Raw genomic sequence first — 11,989 nt, 5'->3', positions numbered from 1 at the left:
GCTACAGTGCCTGCTTACTTTTGTGACACTCTCTCTGATTTAATAACTTCACTGTTTTTCCCTAACAGAAGTTTAAATAGGAGGGATGGAAATGGTACTATCTTTTCATGACCTATAGGTTGGTCATTTGGACAGGAATTTAAAGGCCGAAAGAATGTAGTTTCAGTTTTCTCAGTGAAAATAATGTGTTGAATCTGGATTTGTCTTAGGAGTGTGCTTTAACCTGTAAGGTACTGTATAAAAGCAAAAGTGAGAGGGCATCACTATCACCTCTTTTAGACAGGTTTTGAAAGAAAGAACACAGGCATTTATCTGAAGAGTAGGATTTGGGCTGTGAAACTTGAATGGGAGGAGACACTTCTCTGCAAGACTGAGAAAAATACCTAAATACAGGATAAGGGTTTGATTTAAACCACATTCCTGTTTTCAGGTTTATGTTGGGCCAGCAGAAAGTGGCTCTCTGCTCCAAGTGTTGTTGATCATTTCCTCTGCGTGGTATAGGAATTGTGGAGGGGATGAAGTGAGAGTTAGGCACAGAGCTGCTCAGCACTGTATCACCAAGCTTGTTTGTTATTTTTAATCCGGCCTGAAGTTCCTTTCTAAATATTGCACAGGAAAACTAGTAGAACCAGAGGCTGAAAGGGTATCTGCCAAGTCACAGTTCCCTGCCATAACCACAAGGCCAACATTCCTAACGAGGAGCTACAACAGACATGAGTCACTGTGGTTGTGGTTCTGCAAAGTAACGTTTTACCTTCTAATCTAACAGTTGTCACATTACACTTATGTTAATTTGTACTTGTGAATAAAGGTTTTTATTTGGCTTATGATTTTGCTCTCATACTATTTGGTTCAGAGGATCTGCTGGAAAAGTTCTATTTCAAAAGAATAATATTTCCTATAAATTGCATATAGTACATCTGGAAATAAACAAAGCAATTCCTCACATTTTTTATGTTAACATTTAAACTTCATCATTATGCTATCTCAAAAATATTACCAATATTACATAAAGCACATACAGGTAAGTAGCTTTTCGCTAAAACAATTTTTAAAAAATCTTTATAATACAGATGTTGAATGCATAAATTTTGCCTAGATGTAGTGACTTCTAAAGGCTGCATTTCACTATTTAGTCATGGAGTTGTCTGTGACCAGACATTGATAAATGTTATGTTGCTTTTTTACCAATGTGTACAGCCATGTTCTATAGTTTGACATTTTTCTTGCCAGTTCAAAGATGGCAGATTTTCCAAATATAAAACACTTAGAGAATTTTCCTAGGTGCTCATATATTAGTACCACATAAATACCACTAAAAGACCCCATTAAAATAAGAAAACAGCTGAGGTTTAATCGGTTAAATATTTGGACAGCTCAGCTGAACACTAAAAGTCTACGTTTACCAAGTCAGTACACAGTGGTATCTGAAATACTAAAAGGGTAAGAGGCATTATCTTAAAACCCACTGTGTGGTAACTGCTGGGAAATGGGCTGTCTTTTTAAGTAAAGACAGCTGACCACTAGGCACTTTTAACACAACAGAAACATAGCTGTTTTTAATCCATACTGAAAATATATTCTGAGTTAATTGAGATCTCCAGTAAGCAAACATCTCTAATTCTCTTGCTAGCCAAAGCAGGAATTTTTATGTGTCTCTTCCATATTATCAGTAATCTTTAATGGAATGTCTTTACAGCTACGTAATCTACAAGAAGTGCCAGAGAAGCCTGTCCTTTTGCCCTCTTCTTTATACCTGATTGCTTTAGAATCATTACCAACTAATGATACTAAAACTGTGGGAGGTCAAACAGCTACAGGGATATTTTGTTACCTTTTTAAAAATAATTTACAGATTACCCTCAAATCCCTCATGATTTCTACTAGTAAGGGGCACACTGTTTCACAAAAAATGAAAGCTGGCAATTGTGTTCAGTGGAATTCTAGAAATCCATCCAAGCATTTGCTATTCAAATGATGTTTCAGGCTACAAGTTGATTTTTCAAGGAGGAAATCCTAAAGACTACTTAAACAGAAATACTTTCTATATAGTCAGAACCCACTCCCTGCAAAAAACAAAAACAAAAACAACCTACTATTATTTTCATTTCAGAAATACTTTGTAGTCCCAATCTGCACAGGACTCTGATACACAGATGATGCAATCTGTAAAAAAAAAAAAGTACTTTGAATACTTAGAATAATTTTACTGTTCTGAATAAAAGAATAGAGATTTCAGTTGTGTTTCTGAAGCACAAGATAGAAAACTATTCTGACTTGATACACAGAGTAGGAGCCAAAACACTCCCATAATATACAAACAGGTTTCTTGAAGTTGTTCTCTCCATTCAGTATCCTTTCCTTTTGCTTACTCTTTCTCAATGTTCATATAATTTGACTGTGAAAGAGCTTATTTTCATACTAAACTATAACTTTATTTAGATAGTGTATGCTTCTGTATTATACTAAAAATGAAAAATAAGCAGACTCCTGTTAATTCAGTCCTAAAATGTCCCAGAATTTCAAAGTGCTCTCAAATACTTTTCTTTTCTAGCAGGGATAAAAACAAGCAATAGAGTTTACAGCTTGTTACGTTATCTGTTATATTCAATATATTCTGTAGTTATGCTGAACTGTGGTAATAGAAAATTGAGTAACCAGTAGTGTGATCCAAGTTGAATTCAAGCTCCGCCAAAAATAATGTAAATATTTCAGCATATTTTTGGCTGTACACCAAACATGAAAAAATTTGTATTGGCCTATTATTTGTTGAATTAATTGTCTTATCCAGATACAGATTTATTTCCTTTAAATGTAAGTTTGCATATCTTCTTTTAGTGTAATAAGATGATATGTCATATCATATAAAAATATCAGATTATGAGATAGTATCAGGCAGTATTATGTAATGTTCTAAACCTAACAGTTTTTTTCTGGATGCATTTCATAAAGTGTAGGAAATCATTTGCTGTAGGAGTCTAGCTCTGAAAAGCTACTGTAGAGATCATAGCACTCATTGAAAAACTTTTGTATTCAAGCAAATTTGCATGCATTTCTTTATTAGAAATATAGAAAATCTGTTTCATTAAGACATGCTATGTAAATCATTGACACTACATATATATAATGAATCATAAATTGTATATGCTATATGATGTGATATATATGGTATATAGTATATGCAAGATTATATATAGTATTTGGTACCCAGGACATATAAAATATAGTATGTATAGACATTATAGGGGTTGATCCAACCCTACTGAAGTGAGTAGTTCCTAAATGAAGCTTCCTTGAATGAGCTTTATTCAAGGTTTTAGTTAAATAAACAAAGCATGAATGGTGCTTTGGATCCCCTGGGGTCAATAGATGAAAGCAAAAGAGGATTTCTTCATCAGTATACTTTGATGTTGGTATGGTCTTCAACCAGTTAATATCAGAATAAATCCCAACCATAGGTGACATTTGCTGATCTCCATATATCTTATGTTAATCAAAATCCAAGGAGCGGTAGTTAGCACAGGCTTTAGCTCTCCTATGATGACCAAGCATAGAGAGCAAAAACTGTATGAATTAGTAGCTAATAGGGAAGGTATGAAACCAAAGGTAAGTATCTTTAAACTCAAATAAACATTAAAAAAAAAAAAGTTTTCAAAAATAGGAGAAGAAAAGTAGTTTTTTTTTCCTTTCCTGGATACAGTAAGAGTTCTAACAAATGCAGTGAGAAACCGCATCCAAAATATCTTCATCTTGCCTTGCGTATTGCTGAGTGACTAGGCTGCTCTGCTTGTGTGCGAATCTTGCAGTCATGGGTCAGCCTGGTGAACTAAGTTAGACACAATAAAGCTTACTGTTGCATATGTTCAAATTAACTTTGTGAGTCTTCAGAGATGACACAGCACCTAATATAAGTAGTGAGATTTAGATGTGATTGGACAAACATGTACAGTATCTTCAAATTAAATCTTAAATAGAAGGCATTCCTGCTCCTGTACTTCAGCTTTTATTTGATTCTTACTGTTACTGTCTAAAAAATGACTAGGTGATTCTCCTCTGTTTACCAGTCAGGACTGGTAACAGATGCTTTTTTTTTTCCTTTCCATGTATCAGCTCACATTCTCATTTTTATCTTCTCTCAGGGAGCTCCTACTAGCTGCCTTCCTGAATTAATGATCTAGCAGGCATTTTTGCCTTGGTCCCAGCTCCTGAGAGCTGCTCTTGAGCAGTGAATAGAAACTTGCAATAACACCACCCATGCCTTTGCTTGACTGTCAAGCATCTTGGAAACATTTCAGTTTTGGTACTGCTCCATGCAGTCACCATTAATCCATCCCTCTCCCTGTTGCATTCTCTGCTATTGCTGTGAAAGGAGAAAAAAATTACCAATGCCTATGCAGTCTCAGATTTGTTCTTTCAGCTGGTTCTTGAAGGAAACCAGCCAGGCTGTGCAATCTGATGAAAAGTTGCACAGCCTAGTGATTTGCATGATCATTTATGATTTAGGAGGCAAATTTCTAGTCGTACTTGTGTCTCTTGCTGCCCTGGGGAATACAGCCCTGGGAAAGTCATTATTGCCATGGTCTTCTGTTCTGTGACCTACAAAATGGGGCTAATAGCATTTACATCCTCCACAAGGTAGTTTGTGTGTTATGGGCGGACAGCTTTAGAGAACAGCTTCAAATTAAAAAGGTAGTAAAGAAATGCTTAATAAACAGCTTTTCCATAATAATGAAATACTACTGGCAAGGTGCCTACTAATGACTGGCAACCTGCAGACTAGGGAATAAAATGCTCAGTTCATGTTAAGAATATTATCACAACTGTGGGATATTTTTGTTGGAAGAATTATTTTGTATTTTAATTGAAGCTTTACCTGAAGAAATCATCAGAAAAGTGAGAGTATGAAATCCCACTGACTCAGTATGACCTCTGCTGGCCAGAATCCTATGTCAGCAAAAAACAAATAAGCAACTCACATGTAACCTTCCAAAAGCCTGTTAAACTGGTTGTCTATTAGCTTTGAATAAAGGTTGATTAATAACCCATATATTTGTAATAAATTTCAGAATGCGGCTGCAAATGTCTGGCACTGGATTCTGAGAAAATTTTAGTAAAATAGAAAGAAAAAAATCAAAAAAGTCTTTATATTTAATATAGAATATGTTCAAAAAGTAAATGTAGCTGTGTATTTTTACACTACACTAACAATCAGCTATTCCGTACATCACTGTAAGGATTGGAACAACTTACGATCACTCAATAAATTCTCAAATAGATCTACTACATTTTTAATCATCAGTAAATAAAAATATCTATTTTACCTATATAATTCACCTTTTCTGCTATACTGAAGTATAGCATGCTTTTGGTGTAAGTATGTTGTGGACAATAAAAATTGTCCATTCCCTTACTTCTTCAAATCTGTGTTGTTTTAAGATTATCTTAATTTTTTTGGTCCTGTGATAACTATCAGTCAAGTAACTTCATAGGTAAATGAAATGCATTGTTAATATTTTATTGTTAGCAAAGTTCTAGGCAAAAGAATGGTAAATGTACCTCCTTCATTTGTCCCTCAGTATGTAATATATCAGTTGGTAAATATTAATCAGGTTCTGGCAAAAGCTAGAGGGTTCCTTCAAGTACATATAACAAAGAAAACTGCTTCAACATCTACAATTGCTAATCCAACAGCACACATGCATGAAAGCTTACGGATTTTCAATCCTCAGACTCTTTTCTGAATTTAAGACTAACTGGTGAAAGAAGAATAAGCAAAACAATGAAAGTAACGACTGGGGTGAGGTCAGTAGCTTCTGTCTAATTATAAAGAATTTTATTTATTACTGAAGGATAAAATGTTGTTTATGTGCTAGATTCATAAAAAAGTTAGAGAAAGATCACAAATGAGATAGCTGTCTATTTAAACTTTTACTGGTTGAATTTACTCTAAAATTTCAGTCTCAGGGTCTCATCCTGAAGGTACCTGAAATCATTGAACATGTAAAGCCTCTGTGAGTGAAGATAACTACACATTAAAAAAAAAAAAAAAAAGAAAAAAAAAAGTGGTGTTGTGGGTTTTTTTTGGAAAACCTAGGAATGTCCAAGAAATGTTTACATATTTGAGCACGCACTTGCTTAAGAGGTACGAAAGGAGCTCAATAAACTTGCAGCTGTATTTAGTCAACAGGTAAAATCTGACTTGGCTAAAATGGTACTGAAAAGGCAGTTTGTGAGCATGTTTTGACTGCACTGCTAGGTCTATGATATATAATCCAGCAACAGAGTTTTTGAGAATCAGGCACAACTGGCATTTTTAAGGAGAAAAGCTCCAGCATACCTATGTGCAGGGTCCTGAATTCTCATCTAAACAGGCATCTAAATCATTAACAGGATAGGAGGGAACTGTCTTCTAAGCTTGGTGTGTAAAATGTGCAGTGTGCAGTACCATGTAGAGTTATTAACTTACACACAAAAAGCAATAGTGTCATGCTGGGAGTAGCTCGACACCTGACTTAATTAGCCTTTTTTTTCAGATGAAGTACGGCACTGAGACAGATACCCTCCCTCTGGCTTTGATGCTAGTTTGTGGCATGGTGTGCCCATGTCCTTGGGGATATTACTCCAACAGTGGGTTTCAGGCTTGCATTGAATATTGCAAGCTACATGTAATTCGAAATAATTGCTGTTTAGTAGAAAGATGCATTTCAGCAATTTCAAGACAAAAACCAATCACTCATTACTGGTAAGCATCACAGCCACCTATTTTAAATATTTTTTGGTTACACTTCATTCCGTTTTGTTCACTTGACAAAAATAAATCAATAAATACAAATACTGGGATTTTTTTTTTTTTTGACAAGTTGCAAACAATGTATTTTATCAGTAAAATAATTCAACAATTATTATACAGAAAGGAAAACATGAGCCTACCTCTGACCAGTGCTTGTGCAGCAGCTAATAGGGTTAAATTTTTGAGGTGGAATTTTGAAGAATGCAAGGGATAATCTTTCCCTGTACAGTAATCTTGGAACATAGTGACATTAATCTCATGCTTATGGTATCCAACAGCTTGGACCTTTGTAGTAATTAATAAGACTTTTTCTAGTTGCTGCTAAAATTAGCTTAGTCATGGTTTCCAACTAATACATCTCAGCGAAATGCCTGCAGAAGATTGTTGATATAACAAACATAAATTATATACATATATACATATATATAAAAGCAGTCCAACCATTTTTCCCAAGCATTTCCCCAAAATGCTGAGTATCTGCATTTTTCCTATGCTGATACTCAGAAAACTGACAACGCAATGTATCACTGCATTCCACATCCACAGGAGAGCAGTCTGTGCTGTGTTATGATGTCGTAGCATTAGGTGAGCAAACAACAGTTGGTTGGCTTTGCTGCTTATTTATTATTTGAGAATTTGATCAACTTATTTGTAATTCAAGCCTTGCACTGATATTACATACTGTCATTCCTAGGATTCCTTGAGACAGAATTTTGTCTGTAATACTTGAGTGTATTTCCTTAAGATTAAGTGCCCATCCTGTACTGTAGAACCCCACCATTAAAAGTAAATACACCTCCATTAGCAACACTGTTATTCATAGTTCCTTAAAAACAGGCCAAAATGAACAGAATTGACAACAAAATCCAGGAACAGTACATTTTCCACGTACTTTTTAATACATGTTGTGATAAGGCTGTTCTATAAATCACTGCCTTGTTGTCTCTGCTATGAGGCCACCACACTCTTATGAATAACAAAACTGAGCATTGAGAAAGGTGCTTTAAAAATATATTGTCAGTATTCCTTCAGTTTCATTTTTTTGGGGGACTGCCTGTAATATAGATTCTATCTGAACTGCTGACCTTATCCCATAACAATGAGTGCAATGTTTCATGTCAGTGTTTCGAGAAGTTTGAATTCCTTCTAATAACAACAGCTCTGACTTTTCTTTTCAAATATATTTCAGAATCTGAACTTCATATTCCCACTTAAAAACAGAAGTAATGTGAACAAATATCTTCCTATTCTGTGGGGACAGGGATTTATGATAAAAGAAAAACAGGCACTAAGAGCAATGTGTGCTCCACACATAAAAAGGGAAGGGTCAGCTAAACCAGTGTTGTGATGGAAAACAGAGTGGCCTTTGATAGATATGTAAGTATATATTTCTTCATCATGAGGAAAGGAAACATTCTGAAGTTGTGGAAAGATCTGTAAGCTCTAGCAATAAAATTCGTTTCAGCTCAATACACACCAGGAATGCAGTGTACTAATAAACTGTGAAAAGAGATGGAGGAACGAAGGGAAAAAACAAGGTCTAGGTATACTTCCAAAGGATATGGACTAATTTTATTTAAACCCTGCCATACTTCTCGGCTTGTTAGTGCCCAAAATGTCATAATATTTTACCAAGGCCCTCAAAGCAGTAATATAGATCCATTTATGGCATGAAACACATAAAATGGCATGGAATTTTAATCTTCTAATTTAAAAATTTTCTATAATTTCAGCTTAATGATTTATTTCCACAGAAGAATATCCAAATCCTCAGAATTACTTAGGTACCTAAGTCCTACCAAGGCACATAATTCCCTCTTTGACAATGTGCCTAAATGTATCTTAGTACCTTATTGACGAGTTAGGCTTTAAAATTTTTCTGTATGTCATTTTTCCATTGTTGAGGAGTAATTTCTATGTGAAGTATTCTTATGATATGAAAACTTAAAGGAAGGTTCCACTTCTTTAGTACTTAACAACTACCTTTTTGCCTAAGAGTATTCAGAAAATATTTCATAATGACTGTTTCAGATAGATAATCACTTATAATCACTTGAAGAAAAAAAAAAAGAAAGAGAGAAAGCTAACCACTATTCGTCCTTTCCAAATATAAATACTTTAAAGAACTTAAACCCTTATAATAGCAAAATTAGTTTATGGATGTAAGATCAAAGCATGTTCAAACTTGATGATGCTGAATTCAGTTTAATCTTCAAAATAATTAGTTTTCTTTTCTGGCATCTTGAACATGGACATCACAAATGCTTAGTTGCCTATTAATATTTTTGTTGTTTTGGGGGGGGATCATGGAAAGATATCCACCTTGACGATAGTTTTCTTGGCAGCAAGTAAAAATTATAAGGACTGTAAATTGTGATAGGGACATTTTCTCTTAGATCATAATTCAAAAGAATGTATTCAGTCAGTCTTATTATAATGTAGTTGATAATTGATTGTATGTCTAAATAAAGCTGATTTAAAGAATGTCCTGAGATATCTAATGTGAATTTGCATCAGCTGCACAACTGTTTTACAGTTTGAAGGACCATGTATTTTCTCCTCTAAATATTGCTATGAAGTAAGGACATTCTACTGAATCTGACCTGTTTCTGTTTTGTGTTGAGAGACTGCTTTTTGATAAATGTTGCATAACTAACACAGATGTTTGATATCTTCACCAATTTGATAACATACAATTTCTTGGACTTCTAGATCTCATTACAGTCTGTGCTTTTTTAGATAACGATTGCATGTTATGCTTACCATAATTTTTAAATTTAACTTGGTAGGAAGAGAACAATTTATCTGAGTGAGAAAGGATAGCTGGACTACCAAAATTTAAAATACCTACTGAAGTTTGGTGATTTATGAAACTTTCAGTGTTCTGTCTACATGAATACTCCCTAGATTTTTCTTGTTCATGAGAGAGTGGCCAAAATTTCATCAACTTAGAAATAAATAAATAAATAAATAAAACAGCTGTATGGGTCAAACTCTACACTCAACTATACCAAAGCCATCCAAATTTCACTATGTGAAGTCAGAGATAAAAAAGGGAAAGCAGAATCTAAATTATTACGTCCAGATAAGGAAGTTCCTGAATTAATATTCCCTTAAATTCCCTTAAATATTCACTTAATATTCCCTTAATTTTTCAGAGTTAGAAGTACAACCTTTTCTTATTCTAAGAAAGAATTATTATTTCTTAGGAACGTTAACTGTCTTGGTTAGCCAGTTAACATCTGCCATGTCATTCATGTCATTTCAGCTAAAACACCTCTGCAGTGGGGGAAGTCCAAATGTGTTTCTGCCTCGAACCAAATGTCATGTTAAAGGACTAAGAATTTACAGTATTTCATGGATTCCTTTCCAATATATTTGTCTTTTTGTACTCTCCAGAATTTTCTTGAAGGAAGTCAAACGTCTCCTTTTATTTTAGGGCATGTACATGGTGATGAACAAATCAAATAGAATGTTTCACAGGGTAAAGCTACATTTCAGGCTTGATTTTTAATCCTGTAATGTATGCTTTAACTTAGCAACCTGATATACAGCCTCATACATGTCAATTTTTGTTAATATTGATGGACTTGTTATCAGACTCTGGATCTGGACAAAATTCATCAAAATGACTAATTTCCTGAAAGTGAAATGGATGTTTTTGGGACTGGGACTATTTGTGTGCCAAATCCATGAGCTCTACTTTAGTTGTATGATGAATATCCCACATAATAAGCCACAGGTCTGTTTGGAAAATTCAGTCTGTTTAAGAAATTGATTTAATATATCTTCTATGGCATTTACAAATGGTTATTCGCTTCATACTTGACATGACATGCATATACATATAAAACATGTCTGAAAGTCAGGCTTCCTAAACAAATTTGTGAAATAGTTTTCATACACAGAAAAGTGCCTTGATCAAATGCTATTATTATTGAAGACTAACAATTTTTTAATAACTCATTCTTGAAAACATCAGCCTCAAAAGGCAGGATATTTTCTGCAGATATTGAAAATTATCAGATACTTTAATTACTTCCCATATCTCCTCCTATTTTTTTTCTCTCAAAACATTTTAATGATTGAGTGCATTGCCATTTGGCTTTTATTCAGCAACTACAAGTTATCCAGCAGTTTATTTATAAAATTTGACAGCTTGTCTCCTTATGACCTATGAAAAAAATGGATATGGCAAAATGATCTGAAGAATCAGCTTTGCCTAGATAAGCAACAAGATGCCTGCCACCTAAGAAAATCCCCCTGGGAAGAGGGATTTTCTTTATGCAAAAAATTAGAATAATTCTGTTATGACTAGCATAATGTAATGACCCATCTCAAGGTATCTGTTAAAACAGGAGTAAGTACACACTCCTGTTTAGCAGTATGTGGTCTGGTGTTTAAACAGAACTTTAAAAACTTGAATAAAACCTTAATTTACATGCCTGGATTAATCACATGCAAGATTTTTCATGTACAACGGGGACTATACTCATATTTTTTGACAAAGTATTTCCTTACAGGACAAAATTCTGAAAACATATTCTTTAAGAAGAAAAACAGATCTTTTCTAATGGTGAATGCTTAAAATGGTTGCTTCAATTTAACAATTGATAAATTGTACTGATAAATCTTGAACATTCTGACAGTGCTACTTTGTTATTTATGTAAATACTGCATGTCAGTAAAATATGTTAAGACCATGAGAAAAATCTAAGTACTACTACAGTAGATTTTATACTGCTCATAACTGTCTCATGTCGCTGAGTCAAAGTTGAGATGTTAAGAAAAAATCCCAATTTCCCTACATTTTGAATCTACTGTGGCAAGTCTATCAGGAAATTTAGATACAAGGAATAATTTCCCATATGTTAGACATTCCAGGATGACAGTGGTGCATTGAGTCAGACAGACTAGTATTCTTTAACATGATGAAAAGTATATAAACTTATTGCTATACTGAATTCACCAGAAAATAAACAAAAAAATAATACTTCAAGTACAACATATTTTTTAGACTAAAAAAGATGTCTAAAAATCTGGGTTAAATTTTATGTCTTATGAGAATTTTAGCATACTGCAGTTAATTTTTAATGGTGTCAGTACCATCATTGTATCTAAAATAACTTATTTTATTTTAATGAAACACCAGTAATACTTATCACTTCTTGAAATGAAAGACACAATTGCTTTAATCCA

The sequence above is a fragment of the Anser anser genome (genome assembly GCF_964211835.1).
Source record: "Anser anser genome assembly, chromosome: 4".
Lineage (NCBI taxonomy): Eukaryota > Metazoa > Chordata > Aves > Anseriformes > Anatidae > Anser > Anser anser.
The sequence above is the reverse complement of the archived record's forward strand: the minus strand, read 5'-3'. Positions refer to the sequence as shown.